At 39.8% G+C, this 17,794-nt stretch overlaps 1 pseudogene; it reads left to right on the top strand.

The window, feature by feature from the left end:
• Positions 1-17,794, top strand: part of LOC102182028 — a 130,733-nt pseudogene that overhangs the window by 40,491 nt on the left and 72,448 nt on the right.

The following is a 17,794-nucleotide window of genomic DNA, read 5'->3' as shown; positions in this document are numbered from 1 at the left end:
CTTAGTCTGCCCATATATGTGAATTTTCCAGCTTTGTTCTTGCTATTAGTTTTTAGTTTCATAATGTTGTGATTGGAAAAGATGCTTGATATGATTTTAGTCCTCTTAACTCTATCAAGAGTTGTTTTGTGGCATAGTGAAGTGAAGTCGCTCAGTCGTGTCTGAGTCTTTGTGATCCCATGGACTGTATCTACCAGGCTTCTCTGTCCATGGGATTTTCCAGGCAAGAGTACTGGAGTGGTTTGCTATTTCCTTCTCTGGGGGATCTTCCTGACCCAGGGATCAAACCCACGTCTCCTGCATTGCACGCAGACGCTTTACCCTCTGAGCCACCAGGGAATCACATATCATGTATACTGGAGAATGTTCCATATATGCTTGAGGAGAATGTATATCCTGCTGCTTTTAAATGAAATGGCCTAAAAATGTTCTGTTAAATTCCTCTGGTGTAATGTGTAATGTAAGTTCAATGTTTCCTTACTGATTCTGTCTGTGTGTTCTACTCATGATGAAAGCAGAGTATTGAAGTCTCCTACTACTACTATTTTTGAATGGTTTGCTTTGGAAACAAACTGATATCATTCTGTTGTTTTTGAGATTGCACCCAAGTATTGCATTTCAGACTCTTTTTTTTGTCTATGAGGGCTACTTCATTTCTCCTAAAGGATTCTTGCCCATAGTAGTAGATATTAATAGTTGTCTGAATTAAACTCACCCATTTCTGTTCATTTTAGTTCACTGATTCCTAAGATGTTGATGTTCACTCTTCCTATCTCCTACTCAACCAGGCCCAATTTACCTTGATTCAAATTCCTATGCATTATTGTTCTCTACAGCATCACACTTTCATTCTAATCCCCCAAAAGGGTAATGCCAAAGAATGTTCAAACTACTGGATACTTGTGCTTATTTCACATGCTGGTAAGATTATGCTCAAAAGCCTATGTGAACTGAGAGAGCTTCTAGATGTGCAAGCTGGGTTGAGAAAAGACAGAGGAACCAGAAATCAAATTGCCAACATTTTTTGTATCATAGAGAAAGCTAGGGAATTCCAGAAAAACATCTGCTTCATTGACTGTGCTAAAGCCTTTGACTGTATGGATCACTAGAAACTATGAAAGTCACTCAGTTGTGTCTGACTCTTTGCAACCCCATGGACTATGCAGTCTATGGAATTCTCCAGGCCAGAATACTGAAGTAGGTAGGCTTTTCCTTCTCCAGGGGATCTTCCCTACCCAGGGATTGAACTCAGGTCTCCCACATTGCAGGCAGATTCTTTACCAGCTGAGCCACAACAGAAGCCCAAGAATACTGGAGTGGGTAGCCTATCCCTTCTCCAGCGGATCTTCCCAACCCAGGAATTGAACCAGGGTCTCCTGCATTGCAGGCGGATTCTTTACCAACTGAGCTATCAAGGAAGCCCAAAAAACTATGGATACAGTCCTTCCAGTGACCCAGAAACTATGGATCACTACAGAAATTCTTAAAGAAATGGGAGTACCAGACCACCTTACCTGTTTCCTGAGAAACCTGTATGCAGGTCAGTAAGCATCAGTTAGAACCAGACATGGAACAATGTACTGGTTCACAATTAGGAAAGGAGTATGACAAGACTGTATATTGTCACTCTGACTATTTAACTTCTGTGCAGAGTATATCATGTGAAATGCCAGGCTGAATGACTCACAAGCTAAAATCAAAACTTCTGGGAGAAATGTCAACAACCTCAGATATTCAGATAATATCACTATAACGGCAGAAAGTAAAGAGGAACTAAAGAGCCTCTTGATGAGGGTGAAAGAAGAGGGTGAAAAAACTGGCTTAAAACTAACTCAGCATTAAAAAAACTAAGATCATGGTATCCAGTTGTATCACCTCATAGCAAATAGAAAGGGAAAAAGTTGAAGCGGTGGCAGATTTTCTTTTCTTGGGCTCCAAAATCACTGCAGGTGGTGACTGCAACCATGAAATTAAAAACTTGCTCCTTGGAATAAAAGCTATGACCAACATAGACAGTATATTAAAAAGAAGAGACGTCACTTTACCAACAAAGGTCCATGTAGTCAAAGCTATGGTTTTTCCAGTGATCATGTACAGATGTGAGAGTTGGACCATAAAGAAGGCTGAGCACCAAAGAATTGATGCTTTTAAATCTAGAGAAGATTCTTGAGAGTCCCTTGGACTGCAAGGAGATCAAACCAGTCAATCCTAAAGGAAATCAACCTTGAATATTTGTTGGAAGGACTGATGTGAAAGCTGAAGCTCCAACACTTTGGCCACTTAATGCAAAGAGCCAACTCATTGGAAAAGACCATAATGCTGGGAAAGACTGAGGGCAAGAGGATAAGGGGGCGACAGAGGATGGGATTGTTGCATGGCATTGCCAACTCAATGGACATGAATTTGAGCAAACTCCAGGAGACAGTGAAGGACAGGGGAGCCTGGAGTGCTGCAGCCCACAGGGTTGCCAAGAGTTGGACCCAACTTAGTGATTGAACAACAACAATTACTGTTATTATTGTATTGTTATCAATGGTTCCCTTTAAATCTTTCTATGTTTTGATGCTACTGTGTTGGGTGCATGGTGTGATAGTCACTGAATTGTATCTGACTTTGTGACTTCATGAACCATAGCCTGCTAGGTAGGCTCCTTTGTCTATAGGATTCTCTAGTCAAGAATACTGCAGTGGGTTGCCATTTCCTTCTCCAGGGGATCTTCCCTACCCAGGGATCAAGCCTGGGTCTCCTACATTGCAGGCAGATTCTTTACTATCTTAGCCACCAGGGAAGCCCTGGTGTTGGGTCCATAAGTATTTTCAAATGATATGTCCTCTTACTAGGCTGACCACTTTATCATTGTATAATACAATGACCTTTTTGTCTCTTATTATAGTCTTTGTCTTAAAGTCTGTTTTATCTAGAATAAGTATACCTCTCTCAGCTTTCTTTTGGTTTCCATTGTATAGACTGTATTTTTATATCCCTTCACTTTTAGTCAGTGTATTTCCATAAAGGTGAAGTGAGTCTGTTGTAGGCAGCATATTTCTGGGTCTTGTTTTTTTATCCATTCATCCATCGCATGTCTTTTCACTGGAGAATTTAGTCCATTTACATATAAAGTAATTATCAATGGGTATGGACTTACTGCCATTTGGTAATTGTTTTCTGGCTGTTTTTTAATTCCTTTATTCTTCTCTTACACTCTTCTTGATTTTTTAAAATAGTGGTATGCCTAGGTTTTTTTGTTTGTTTGTTTGTTTTATACTTACAATAGGTTTTTGCTTTGTGGTTACCATGAGGCTTACATAAACCCCATCTTGTGTTTATAACAGTCTGTTTTATTTTTTTTTTAATTTTAATTTTAATTTTATTTTACTTTACAATACTGTATTGGTTTTGCCATACATTGACATGAATCCATCACGGGTGTACATGCGTTCCCAAACATGAACCCCCCTCCCACCTCCCTCCCCATAACATCTCTCTGGGTCATCACCGTGCACCAGCCCCAAGCATGCTGTATCCTGGGTCGGACATAGACTGGTGATTCGATTCTTACATGATAGTATACATGTTACAATGCCATTCTCCCAAATCATCCCACCCTCTCCCTCTCCCTCTGAGTCCCAAAGTCCGTTATACACATCTGTGTCTTTTTTCCTGTCTTGCATACAGGGTCGTCATTGCCATCTTTCTAAATTCCATATATATGTGTTAGTATACTGTATTGGCGTTTTTCTTTCTGGCTTACTTCACTCTGTATAATCGGCTCCAGTTTCATCCATCTCATCAGAACTGATTCAAATGTATTCTTTTTAACGGCTGAGTAATACTCTATTGTGTGTATGTACCACAGCTTTCTTATCCATTCATCTGCTGATGGACATCTAGGTTGTTTCCATGTCCTGGCTATTATAAACAGTGCTGCGATGAACATTGGGGTACATGTGTCTCTTTCAATTCTGGTTTCCTTGGTGTGTATGCCCAGCAGTGGGATTGCTGGGTCATAAGGTAGTTCTATTTGCAATTTTTTAAGGAATCTCCACACTAACAGTCTGTTTTAATAACAGCATAAGTTTGAATGCATTTTAAAGCCCTGTATTTTAACTCTCCCCTACCCATTATTTCTCTTTTTGATGTCAAAATCTACATCTTTTTATCTTGCGTATACATTGACACATTATTATAATTATAGTTTACTACCTTTGTGTTTTAATCTTTACACTAGATTATCAGTGATTAACCCACCACCATTACAGTGTTAGATTATTTGAATTTAACTATATTTACCTTTACCAGTGAGATTTATACTTCAAATGTTTTTTTGTTACTTGGTGCCCTTTCATTTCAATTTAGAGTTCCCTTTAACATTTATTGTAATACTGATATATTTGTGATGATTTCCTTCATCTTTTGGTTGTGTGGATAACTCTTTGTTTCTTATTAAAATTTGAAAAACAACCTTTCTGGGTAGAGTATTCTTGGTTTTCATTTTTTTCCATTAGCAGTTCAAGGTATTTGGTCACTTCCTACACTTTAGTCTTGTGTAGGAGATGAACCTTGTCATTAAACCATGACCTAGCTCTTGTTCTTTTTTCTCAAATGTTTGTGATTGTCTAAGCAGCCTTATTTGTTCTTAGTGGCTTCTAGTATTTGAAGGTGTACCAAGAGCTGTTAGTGTCCAAAGGAAAGGATATCAGTCAGCCTCTGGGTGCAGGCTGATTGTAAGCTGGACCCTCTGGCAGCAGCTTTTAAAGTATATAAATATACCTGTTTCAGGTGAATACCTCTTAATCCCTTACCCCTACTTTGCCCCCCCCCCTTCCCTCTCCCATTGATAACCATTAGTTTTTCTCTCTGTCTGTGATTTTGTCCTCTTTTACTATTTTTAAAATTTTTATTTATTTACTTATCTTTTGGTCACACCATGCAGCTTGCAGAATCTTAGTTCCCTGACCAGAAATCAAACCTGTACGCCCTACGATGGGAGTGCAGAGTAATAACCACTGGACCACCAGGGATTTCCTCTTCTCTTACCATTTTTGATGTGGAGTTTTTCTTGTTCACCTGATGCATAGTTGTCACTCATCCTCTGGATTTCCTTCAGAGAAAAATTTTCTATACGTAGCTATAGATTTGGTGTGTCCATGGGAGAAGGTGAGTTCAGGAGCATCCTGTGTCACCATCTTGGAATGGACAGCTTGTTTGTTTTTAATACAGGAAGTTAACTTGGTTTGACACAAACTGCAAGCTTTTCTGTGCAGTTCAGTTCTTATTCTTGGCTGGGATGCTTGCAGTCTCACCTACATATGCTTTGTTTGGTGATCTGTGAGAGTTGGGCGGAGCTTATGCCTAGTATTTGAAAGTTCCTCTCTTTTTCTCAGCAACCCACTCCAGTATTCTTGCCTGGGAAATCCCATGGACAGAGGAGCCTGATGGTCTACAATTCATGGGGTTGCAAAGAGTTGGACACAACTTAGCTACTAAACCACCACCATCACCAGTTTTCTCTCATGTTGTGACTCAGTCTACTTTTAAGCACTGATGTAATGTGTTTCTGGAGAAGGCGATGGCACCCCACTCCAGTACTCTTGCCTGGAAAATCCCATGGACAGAGGAGCCTGGCAGGCTGAGGTCCATGGGGTCGCGAAGAGTTGGACACGACTGAGTGACTTCCCTTTCACTTTTCACTTTCATGCATTGGAGAAGGAAATGGCAACCCACTCCAGTGTTCTTGCCTGGAGAATCCCAGGGACGGGGGAACCTGGTGGGCTGCCATCTATGGGGTCACACAGAGTCGGACACGACTGAAGTGACTTAGCAGCAGCAGCAGTAATGTGTTTAAGGTTAGAAAAACTTTGGATTTTCTCTCAGAATTTTAGCTCTCCTGTTCTGTATCACCTATGGTCATCCAAGTCTAACAGCTGTTTAAAAAATAGGAAATCACCCTGTACCATTCTTGCCTTTTAAGGATTGACTGCCATTCATAATCTGCCTGCTTTTGTTTAATCTGCAGTGCCTTCCGGTAGTTATTTTTCATATTTTTTCCCAGAGTTTATAGTTACTTGGGTAATGGTCAGTTTGTTAGGAGTATGTTGTTGTTATTCAGTCGCTTAGTCATGTCCAACTCTTTGCCACCCCATGAACTACAGCACGCCAGGCTTCCCTGTCCTTTACTGTCTCTCAGAGTTTGTTCAAACTTATGTCCATTGAGTTGGTAATGCCATCCAACAGTCTCATCCTCTGTTTCCCTGTTCTCCTCCTGCCCTCAGTCTTTCCCAGTATCAGCGTCTTTTCCAGTGAGTTGGCTCTTCGCATTAGTTGGCCAAAGTATTGTTTTATTTTTTCTCTGTAGCTTTTTTGAGTATGATCAATTTCTAATTCATATATTCTTTTGTTGTCTATATCCATTTGAGCTTTTCAATTTATGAATTGTAATTTTCTTTCATAGTTACAGATGCTTAATTATATTTAATGTTACAGTATTTTGTTTATAATTTTCTTCTGTTTCTTGGCTAGGGCTGGGTGATTTTGTGTTTTCAACTCCTGAAAAGTTTTCATTTTCATTTTATGTTTTCTGACAGTAACTTGTATGGGTAGTGAGTTCTTTTTTATTTTTTCTTGTTCATGTTTATTTTTGTTATATTTTCCTGGACCATTGATCTCATGTTACATGTTTCCTCTTCTGTTTCTACAATGAAATGCATTCAGTTTAGTTAATGGTATTATTTTTGGTCTGTCTACTCTGGATTATTTCTTAATTTATAACTTTCATGGGTCCCTTACTTTTAGCCACTTCTCTTCACCACCAAACCTATGAGAGCCGTCTCACTCTCTGAGACTGCCTTTACCCCAGTAATAGTGCCTTTCCTGTGATTCAGTACAGTTTCTAAGCTCTTGTGTTTAAAATATCCAAAAGGCAGTCCTTTGATCCACTAAGTTTCATATTTTTCTCTCAGTATTTCCCTATTCAGAGTACGACCTCTCCCTCTGGAAAGAAGACCCTAGATTACTTTATATGATGTTTACCATTAATATTTGTTTCACCATCATTAAGACCATACTGCACTTTTCATTCTTTCTGCTGCCTTGGATTCTTTGCTTAGATGTCTTTGGAGCACTTTGCTGACATCTGGTGTTTATTTTCCCATTAACAAGAAAATTGAAATTTGTAGTATCTGTTTCCAAGTTACATTGTATGTCTAGGTGATGGGTGATCTTGTTTTTTTTTCCTTATTGGTGATTTTTGGAAGCTATGTGGAAGGAATTGCATTTAGAAGAATATAATTGTTGACAGCCTTTTACTATTGAAATAATCAATGTTACCAACCTAGACTTTGGACTTTTTTAGGTGTTTGAATTTCCTTTTCTTTATAATAAGTGACATATACTAGGGATGAATGTTAAGAATAGTGGAAAAGAATTGCCACCACTTTGCAGAGAAATATTCATTCTCACTACTCACTTGACCCTTACTAGACCTTTACTAGAACCTCACCAGACCCTTCATCCCACAAGACTACTTGAAAGCCTTCTTTGAAAATAATCAAGGGATAGAAGAGGCCAAATTATGAAACTAAAATTTTTATCAGTTACAGTGTCCTGCTTTACAAACATTTTTATTCAGAGCATCCCAGCAAGGGCCCAAAATACCCCATTTCTAAATACTATACAGTTAACCAGATACGTTAGGTACAGGAAACCATACTGTGAGTTAATGAGTGTCTTCGTTAACCTAGAGGAGGCTTCACTGAAGCTGTATTTCATGTTGTTCCTTTTTTTGATGCCCTAGTTCTTACACTTGGGAAGTATACACCGTTATAAAATTTAATGTGCATGAACACTACTAGACGTGCATGAACACTACTAGACCTTTCTTTTGAAGAGTGAAGGGAAGGACTATTTGAAAGGAAAAATTGAGGGACTTCCTTGATGGGTCCAGTAGCTAAGACCTGCAGGGGACCTGCGTCCAATCCCTGGTCACAGGACTAGATCTTGCACATTGCAACTAAATGAATGAATAAATGTTTTTTAAAAAGAGAGAGAAATAGCAAAGCTGTTTAAGTGTATATATAGCACTTGAGTATCTGAAAATCAGTTCCTGTGTATTTCTGCTAAAATTTGCATACTTTAGGGGTATACAGACCACTAGTGAAACACTTGTACACGTACTCTAGTGAAACACTTGTTCATGTGGACAGGGAGATGTAATATAAAGGTTTTTACAAATCTGAATGTTCATCAAAGGGAAATGAATAATTCATGAACTATGCATACAACCCATGACTTAGCTGGAGTGGAAATGAGTAAATTAAAAAAAAAATACAAACAAATTGTTCTCATGGATCTCTCAGAAAACAAACACTAAGTTAAAAAGCATGTTATAGAAGATTATGTTTAGTATGATACAATTTATATAAAGTACATGGAAAAATACTATTTATATTCACTTTAAATGCATTACTAATAAATGTATAAAAATATGTTCCAGGGTAAGTAAGCACTAATAATTTGGGGATAGTGATTCTTTGCAGGAGGCATAAGAGACCTGTATTTAATCCCTGGGTCAGGAAGATCTCCTGGAGGAGGGCATGGCAACCCACTCCAGTATTCTTGCCTGGAAAATCCCATGGACAGGGCAGCCTGGCAAGCTATGGTCCATAGGGTCACACAGAAGTGGACACAATGGAGGCAACTTTGCACATGTTCACAGAATACAAGTGAGATGAGAAGATACAATCTTTTTTTCTGGGCACATTGGTATCTTAAATAAAATCAGAATTATCTTATTAGTGAAGAAAGAGAGAAAGTCTTTTATATAGGTATTGTGTAGGTAGGTAGTTTCTGCATCTTCTGACCAATGCCAAAAATTGGTAGGCCTGAGTTGGGGTACCTATGGATCTACTGTATTATTCCTCATAGGTCTCTGTATGCTTTAAAATAGCTCATAATAAGTTTTAAAAACAATAAATTAATGAATGAATGAATGATAGTTCTATGTCTAGAGTCTTTGGACATAAGCAGATAGAGGTGAAGTGAGACTAAATTCATTCTCAGATTTTATTTCCTAGATGAAATGATCCAGAGTCTTTAGCCTCACTTCACGTTCTCCCCAGTCATCCAAACAAAGAATCAGCCAAAGGTAATCTGGGCATAGTGTGGTTTGGCATCTCTCCCAATCACCCTACTCATATATGTGAGATTTCTCTGACCTGGGTGTTCACTTCATGTCTCTCCTTTTGTTTACTGTTTGTCTCTCACACTGTCCTTAGCTGTGACTGTGTGCATACCTCCATGTGGGCTTATAAGTGTGCATGTGTGTATGAGGTTTCCCTTGTGGCACAGATGGTGAAGAATCTGCTTGCAATGTAGGAGACCTAGCTTTGGTTCCTGTGTCAGGAAGATCCCTTGGAGAAAGAAACAGCAACCCAATTCAGTATTCTTGCCTGGCGAATCGCATGGAGAGAGGAGCCTGGCAGGCTAAAGTCCACGGGGTTGCAAAGAGTTGGACATGACTGAGCAACTATGCACATATGTTTATACATGTGGGTTGTGTTTGTTCATGGACCCAAGAATGATTTTTTTCTAACTTAAATTATATATTCAAATTTTTATCTTGGTTTGATCAGTTTTTAGTTTTATTTAAAATTTTGGAAGATCTTGTTGTCTCACCAAAAAAGCACAGGACTGAAATCTTGATGACTTGAGTTATAGTCCTACCTCTGCCCTTGCTGACTGTATAAACTTGGCCAGTTTACCCTCTCAGTATTGTCCCAATATAATTGTTAAGAGATCAGAAGGTTGGAAGGGATGAGTTAAAAGGCTCCTGTGAATGCTGACATTGTGGGGATTCTAAACATCACCATATGGCATTTCTGAGCTGGAAATGACAGCTGTGACAGTGTCCCGAGGTGAGAGGAATGATCTCCAACCCCTTCGTCCTCTCCACTTCCTTTTCTACCCCATCTTTTTCTCCTGACTCTCTTTTCATTGATCCCCTTTTCTCCTTGCCCCATGCCCCTGTCTTCTATCTGATTTTCTCCATCCAGTGTATTTCTAACAGAAGAAGAAGACCCTGTGATTGGCCAAGTGAATCGCAGGATTTAGCTCATCACTGGGCTGTCAGATGAAACAGCCGAATTTCTCCAGGTATGAGGTATCTGAGTCAACCTGACTGTGAAATCTGTGTCCTGTCCTGTCCCCTTTTCTTGTCCTTTCTAATCAGGCACTTGAGCCATAGTTATCTCTGCCCTGAAAAGCTTTCCATTCTCCAGCCTGAGGACATGGGTCTTGAAATGTTGGGGGCCCCACGTCTATGCCCTTTCCCACAGAAACTTACCCAGCCTGCTTGTTGGTTGTTTTTTCATTTGGGCAAAAATGGTGGAGGGTTTAAGAGCATGGACCTCAGGAATCAAAAAGCCTGGGTAGGAATTCAAGCTTTGTGACTTTCTGTCTGTGTCACCTTAGGTAAATTCCATATTTTGTCTGATCCTTAGTTTCCTGGTCCAGATGCAGGTGCTAGGTAAACTGCTTTTCAGTCTTCATTTAGGAGCAGGCTTGGGAATGCAGAGTTCTTGAGCTGGCTTGGAGGTTTCCCACAGCTAACCATGTTTGTTTTTTTTTTAACTGCCAGGTTGCTGATTATGGCATTGGAGGACACTATGAACCTCATGTGGATTCTTTTTTGGTAAGAGCAAAACATCTTTCTTTTGGGCTGTGTTTCAAGTGGCAGGAAAAGGTACCAACTCACATGGAATGTTTGGCTTCTACCTCAGGGTCATCTAAATTCTCAAGGATAAATCTTTGGGGACTGTCTTAAAATTGGACAGAAGAGAAAACAGATTTTATTGTCTTCTAGTGTGGTGCTGCCTCCACTAGGCATCTGGACTTAAGATGAATTCTTGGGGTAGAAAGTGATGGAGAGAGAGCTACATAGTCTTTTCCTCCTACCTGTGTCCCCTCTCTTGTGCTAGAAGGTTCCTCGGTCTCTTCAGGCAGACCTCATTCCTCTGTTGATAGGAGGAGCACTTGAGTCAGTTGCTTTGAGTGCCAGTACTTCAGCCTCACATAAGCCCCTTGTATGGCTGAACCAGACACTGAGAGAAGATTGGTATTTGTACTCTGGGAATGACAAGCTGAATCAGCAAACAAAACACCAAATGTTTCTTCAGCACTTTTAATATCCTGGTTATTCTCCTAGGATCTAGGGATAGGAAGGCATAGAAAAAAAAATTCCCATTTTCAAACAGAGGCATGTTTTTTTGCAAGTCATACGTGTGAATAGTTACTTTCTAAGTTACTTAGTAAGTGCTATAAAGAAGGTATGGGCACAGTGTCCTGAGACCCAGTGAACAGGCAATCAGCCTAAATGTTCAGAAAAGATTTCCTGGGGGAGCTTAGGTGTAAGCTAAGATTGTTCCTTTAAAACTGTCCCTTCATAAGAAGGTGTCCCTAGAATCAAAGCCCTCTCTCACTGCTGCCAGAATATAGTCTGAAAGTACCTGTCTCTACAGTATAGATTGACCCACTGGCTACAGGAATCTGTGAAACCATATTCTTGATGTTGTGGGAATAGCTTTTACTGAGGAAATGATATAGATCTTGAAAGCAAAAGCCAATCTGTTCCTATCGATGGATAAGACCTCTTTGTGATTCCGCTCTGAAATGTTCCTGACTTATCCAGCTCTAGGATCAAATGTTTTCTAGAGTGGCATGCATTCCTTCTTAGTCATCTTTTCTGACCCACTTCCTTTGTTGAGTTTTCTGTCTCCACCATGCAAAAATAAGTGGATTGGTGGTTTGTTCTTTGAATGTAACACTTAGTTCCCATATCTGCCCTTTCTGTCTGGATTCCAGTCTCACCTGCCTATATGATCATATCCATCCTTGAGGAGCAGGGTGACCTCCATTTGGCTAAGATGAGTTTCTCATTCTCATAATGGTTGGGAAAGCAACTATTGTTCATGCTTCTTTTCTTAATTAGTTAAGCTTAAGACCTGTATATTCACTTTTACATAAATTTCACAGGACTTTGACAGTAACCCTTTGGAATTTATTGTGACGGGGAATCGCGTGGCCACATTCATGAACTATGTAAGTATGGTCAGTACGGACTTGTCCCCTAGACACACTAAGCATGAGCTGGAAGCATCACCACTGAACAAAACATTGAGGACTTCGATCCAGAAATTTAAACACTGCAGTAGATTCTAATGATCAACCTTGTAAGGGAACTACTATCACTTAGTGATTAAAAGTAGAGGGGGAGAGAGGCAAAGGGAAGAGTTGCAGAATCCCCTGGGGGAGTCATTCGGTTACTCCTTAACATTGTCAGTCTCTTCATTGAGGGCTGAAGATCTAGAACCATTTGTTTTGACAGTCAGGTGTGATTTCCTCCTCTGCACTAGGGCTAATTTTTTCATTTTCTTTAAGTAATTGTTTAATTTTTTAAGCTAATTTTAAAATAAGCAATGAGGGGAAAAAGCCCTCAGGATTCCTAGAGGCGTATAACAGACATTTTTCTACTGTCTTTCCTTCTCTACCCATTATCAAATAATACTCTGGTATTATCACACTTACTTTTAAAATTTCCAAAAATTGTTCCCAAGTTATAGCAGATTTAGACCTCACTTTTGTGAGGGACATCCCAGAGACTTTTGCTTATCACTAGTGACTACTAAAGGAAACCTACCCTGAATATTCATTGAAAGGACTGATGCTAAGACTGAAGCTCCGATAATTTGGCCATCTGATGTGAAGAGCCAAGTCATTGGAAAAGACTGATTCTGGGAAAGATTGAGGGCAAGAGGAGAGAAGGGTGGTAGAGAATGGGAAGTTAGATAGCATCACTGACTCAATGGACATGAATATGAGCAAACTCTGGGAGACAGGGAAGGAGAGGGGAACCTGGTGTGCTGCAGTCCATAGGGTCGCCATGAGTCGGACATGTCTTAGCGACTGAACAACAACAACAAAGACGGCTTCCAGGGGGAAAGGTTTCTCTCTCATTCTTATTCATTCCTTTTGGAAGGAAATGATTGTCAATATTGAAATTCTGTCATACCCAATTTGAGGTTGGTACAACATGAAGATCCTTCCTGTTCTTTTAATCATTATTAATAAGAAAAAAAGCTTAATTTGGACAAAGAATGTTCTTTCGGGAATTTTTTGAATATGACTTGTTTTATTTGTTTCAATGAGTGATTATAACTTAGAAAATGGATATGAGTGGTGTACTTTAGTCCCAACGGGCAGTAGTCACAATGTGTAAATTTCCTGTTTTCGCCAAGATAAAATGAGAAAAATCATTAATTACAAAGTTAGTGTAAGGCATTTTAGGCCTAATATTCTAGATACAGATTATTTGGAACAGTTACCCCACCTCTTTTCTCCAGCATGAACAGTGGAGCAATGCTTTTATGGTATGTTAACAAATATTGGTCAAGGATTTAGAAGAGAAGGTGGTAAAGAAATGTAGTTTGAGTTCTCTTGTGAATTAACTATATTCCTAGCTCTCCCAGTCTTTGCTACTGCCACAGATATTTGGAAGTTATTCTGTTTGCTTCTCTCATAGTTAAATAGACAAGAGATGGCAGATATGGTATTTAAAGTTGATACTAATTATAGTTCCTGGAGAAGGAAATGGCAACCCACTCTAATATTCTTGCCTGGAAAATCCCATGGACAGAGGAACCTGGTGGGCTACAGTCCATGGGGTCACAAAGAGTCGGTCACGACTGAGCACATGAGCACTAATTATAGTTCACTTTCTTTGCCTTATGTATATGCTGCTTGCCACATTCTTGGAACAGTTGCAGTATTTATTGTTTACTTTTATATAGATGATTCAGTGGAAAGGGCAGGGCCTTTTCAGTTCAGTTCAATTCAGTTGCTCAGTTGTGTCCGACTCTTTGCAACCTCATGAATCGCAGCACGCCAGGCCTCCCTGTTCATCACCAACTCCCAGAGTTTACCCAAACTCATGTACATCGAGTCGGTGATGCCATCCACCCATCTTATCCTCTGTCGTCCCCTTCTCCTCCTGCCCCCAATCCCTCCCAGCATCAGGATCTTTTCCAATGAGTCAGCTCTTCACATCAGGTGGCCAAAGTACTGGAGTTTCAGCTTCAGCATCAGTCCTTCCAATGAACACCCAGGACTGATCTCCTTTAGGATGAACTGGTTGGATCTCCTTGCAGTCCAAGGGACTCTCAAGAGCATCAATTCTTCAGCACTCAGCTTTCTTCACAGTCCAACTCTCACATCCATACATGACCACTGGAAAAACCATAGCCTTGACTAGACGGACCTTTGTTGGCAAAGTAATGTCTCTGCTTTTGAATATGCCATCTAGGTTGGTCATAACTTTTCTTCCAAGGAGTAAGCTTCTTTTAATTTCATGGTTGCAGTCACCATCTGCAGTGATTTTGGAGCCCCAAAAAATAAAGTCTGCCACTGTTTCTCCATCTATTTCCCAGGAAGTGATGGGACCAGATGCCATGATCTTAGTTTTCTGAATGTTGAGCTTTAAGGCAACTTTTTCACTTTCCTCCTTCATTTTCATCAAGAGGCTTTTTAGTTCTTCTTCACTTTCTGCCATAAGGGTGGTGTCATCTGCATATCTGAGGTTATTGATATTTCCCCCAGCAATCTTGAAAAGTTCTGATGCTGAATCTGCTAGAAACTAGCTGTGTATATTTGGCAAGTTGTTGCTTTTAGGTTTTTTATCCCCATTGATTTATTGGTTAGTTAAAGGTATTGAAATAACCTGTCCCAATTTCTAATCCAGTTTTGTTAGCCTCTGCAACAGTCAATTAGAAAATATTTATTGGCAAAAAAGAAAGAAACTATGTATTAGCACCTACGGTTCCCCTGGTGGCTCAGTGGTAAAGAATCTGCCTGCAATGCAGGAGCCACAGGAGATGTGGGTTTGATCTCTGGGTCAGGAAGATCCCCTTGAGGAGGGCATGGCAACCCACTTCAGTATTCTTGCCTGGAGAATCCTATGGACAGAGGAGTCTGTTGGGCTAACGGTCCATAGGGTCACAACGAGTTGGACATGACTGAAGCAACTTAGCACACATACATTGGCATCTACAGTGTACTGAAAGTGAAAGTGAAAGTGAAGTCACTCAGTCGTGTCCAACTCTTTGCGACCCCATGGGCTGTAGCCTACCAGGCTTCTCAGTCCATGGGATTTTCCAGGCAAGAGTACTGGAGTGGGTTGCCATTTCCATCTCCAGGGGATCTTCCCGACCCAGGGATCGAACCCAGGTCTCCCACATTGTAGGCAGGTGCTTTACCCTCTGAGCCACCAGGGGGCATTGATTATTACTAGGTGCTGAGAATGTTGCAGTGAGTAGAATCACCAAAGTGTCCACGCTTATGAAGATTAAATTCAAGTGGTGTAATTTAACAATAAATATGAAAAATTAAAACTCTATTAATAAGATGAATGCACATTTTAGAAGTCTTATAAAGGAATTAATTATAGTGGTATTAAGAAAAATAAGCTATGTTGGGAGATTTTGTTGATTAGGGAAAATCTCTTTTAAGGAAATTACATCGGAGTAATAATGAGCTAGCTGTGTGAATGATCTGAAAGATGAGTGTAACAAGTGGAAAGGTCTGAGACAGAGGAAAACTTAGCACAAAGAAATATTTTGAAAGTAGCTCTTTCAATTTCAGCCACCATTTTCTGACATTTTCAGACAATCTTGATCTCCCAGCACTTAGATATGGCAGTTGTTCAGTTTTCCAGACACGTACATAGTAACAAAGCATTCGGAGCATGCTCATTTGGACCTTGAGTCATTGTCGTGTTACTACACAGGAAATATGAAGGTATTCTTTATTCCTGTGTCAGGCTTGTACCTCTGCTGTAATGGGTGGCACACCAGTTAATCTGACCCAGACCCTCATCCTGAGATGTCTGAGCCTTGTTTACCATTATGTTTTGAGGGCATGAATGAAACATTTGTCCCTTTACTATTAAAATTTGACAAGTCCAAGAAACCCTCCAGTGGATCACCTGAGCACCGTATTTTTCCTTATTTCCATTCTGTAATAGCAACAACAACACTTACTTTCTTTAAAGAAAAAATGTTTTGGCTACACCACACCCCATGTGGACTCTTAGTGCCCCAACCAGGGATAGAATCCATACCCCCTGAAGAAGTGCAGAGTCTTAACCACTGGACTGCCAGGGAAGTCCCAGCACTATTTCCTCTTGATGATCAGGGTCAATGACCCTGTCAGAAAAGTGACTCCTTTTATTTCTTCCTGGTCTCTTGGCACGAAGTGCTTAAAGGGACAGTGCCATAGCCATAGCTTAAATTTCAGTAGGATTCTCTGTATCCCCTGGTAGAAGTTTTCTATTCTGATAATCAGGTCCTGTAGAGTAATGCTGTCCAATAGAACATTCTACAGTAATGGAAATGTATAGTGCTTGTGCTATTTATTATGGTAGCCACTGTCTCATGTGGCTGTTGAGCACTTGAAATATGACTAGTACAACTAAGGAACTTAATTTTTAATTACATTTTAAAATTTAAACAGATATACATGGCTAATTGTTACCTTATTTGGTAGTGGTAGCTCTAGATCAATAGAGCCTATAGGAAACAGAAATTCTCCAGGTGAATCACTCTGAATGGCATGAAGTGGAGCCATTCCAATTTTCATCCCAGGGTTCCCAGACCCATGTATTCTGCATATTATAGTTATTGATTTGGGGATATAGAATGCATCCTGAAAGATGACCTTGTCCTCGTAGAATATAATTAGAATGTTCAAGCTAACACCTTACTGGAATCTTTAAGAGATCTCTACTCTGTCAAGCTACTATTTTTTTGAGTGGTAGACTGTGATGGGACCAGCTGACCATTCGATCATAACTATTAAAGATTGTGAAAATTCAGGATCCTACCACATTTGTGAAGTCTTTAAATATCCAGTAGTTGGTCCAGAGCAGCATATCCCATAATCTGCCTCTGTCTGTTCACAGCTAAAACAGAAAGTTGGCCAACTTTAAGTGCATACTGTAGCAGGAAAGTTAGAAATGGAGTATTTGTGGTAGAAATTAAGTGTTTAAGCTTGAAATATGAAGTGATTATGCAACAAAGCTGCCCATTGGGTTCTTGTCTGTCATATCTACCATGTCATAAGATGGGGCCGGCCCAACAGGAACTTTATGGTAGACTTTTCCATTCATGTGAACAAGGAAGTTGGGATTTTTATAGGAATTGTACTGAACCAGTAGATTATTTGGGTAGTATTGCCGTGTTAGCAGTATAGTCTTCCAGTCATTAATGAATTAGCTCAAAATGTGGGTGCATACTGAAAATATATTACTATTAGAAATGGTGCTGAAATGCAGTGTTTTGGAAATCACCCAAATGATTACAGCTGTGAGTGCTTCACATTGTGTGAAAAGAGATGTGATGCATGGTAAAGATAAATACAGACCTGTGCCAGTTTTACATGTGACAGGCCCCATCCCCACCTCCCACCAACATCCTTAGAATCCAGACCCAATAATTAGATCCTGATGGAATATGTTAACTCAGTTTCTGTAGCTTCTTCAGTATACAGTGTGTTTTTCCCTTATTAGGCCCACTACTTCTTTAGTTAGGTTATGCTGTAACTTGATTTCAGTTATTGGTGTAGTGACCAGAAGGAGAATGAAAGTAGATCCTGAGGGATATGCACCTGGTTTTACAAGGCTGAGACCTTTCTACCATGTTCGTAAATGGGGTAAATCTATCCTCTTAAAAATTTTTATTGAGATGTAATT

This window comes from Capra hircus, chromosome 7 (genome assembly GCF_001704415.2).
Source record: "Capra hircus breed San Clemente chromosome 7, ASM170441v1, whole genome shotgun sequence".
NCBI lineage: Eukaryota > Metazoa > Chordata > Mammalia > Artiodactyla > Bovidae > Capra > Capra hircus.
This window is presented reverse-complemented; position numbering and strand designations above follow the sequence as displayed.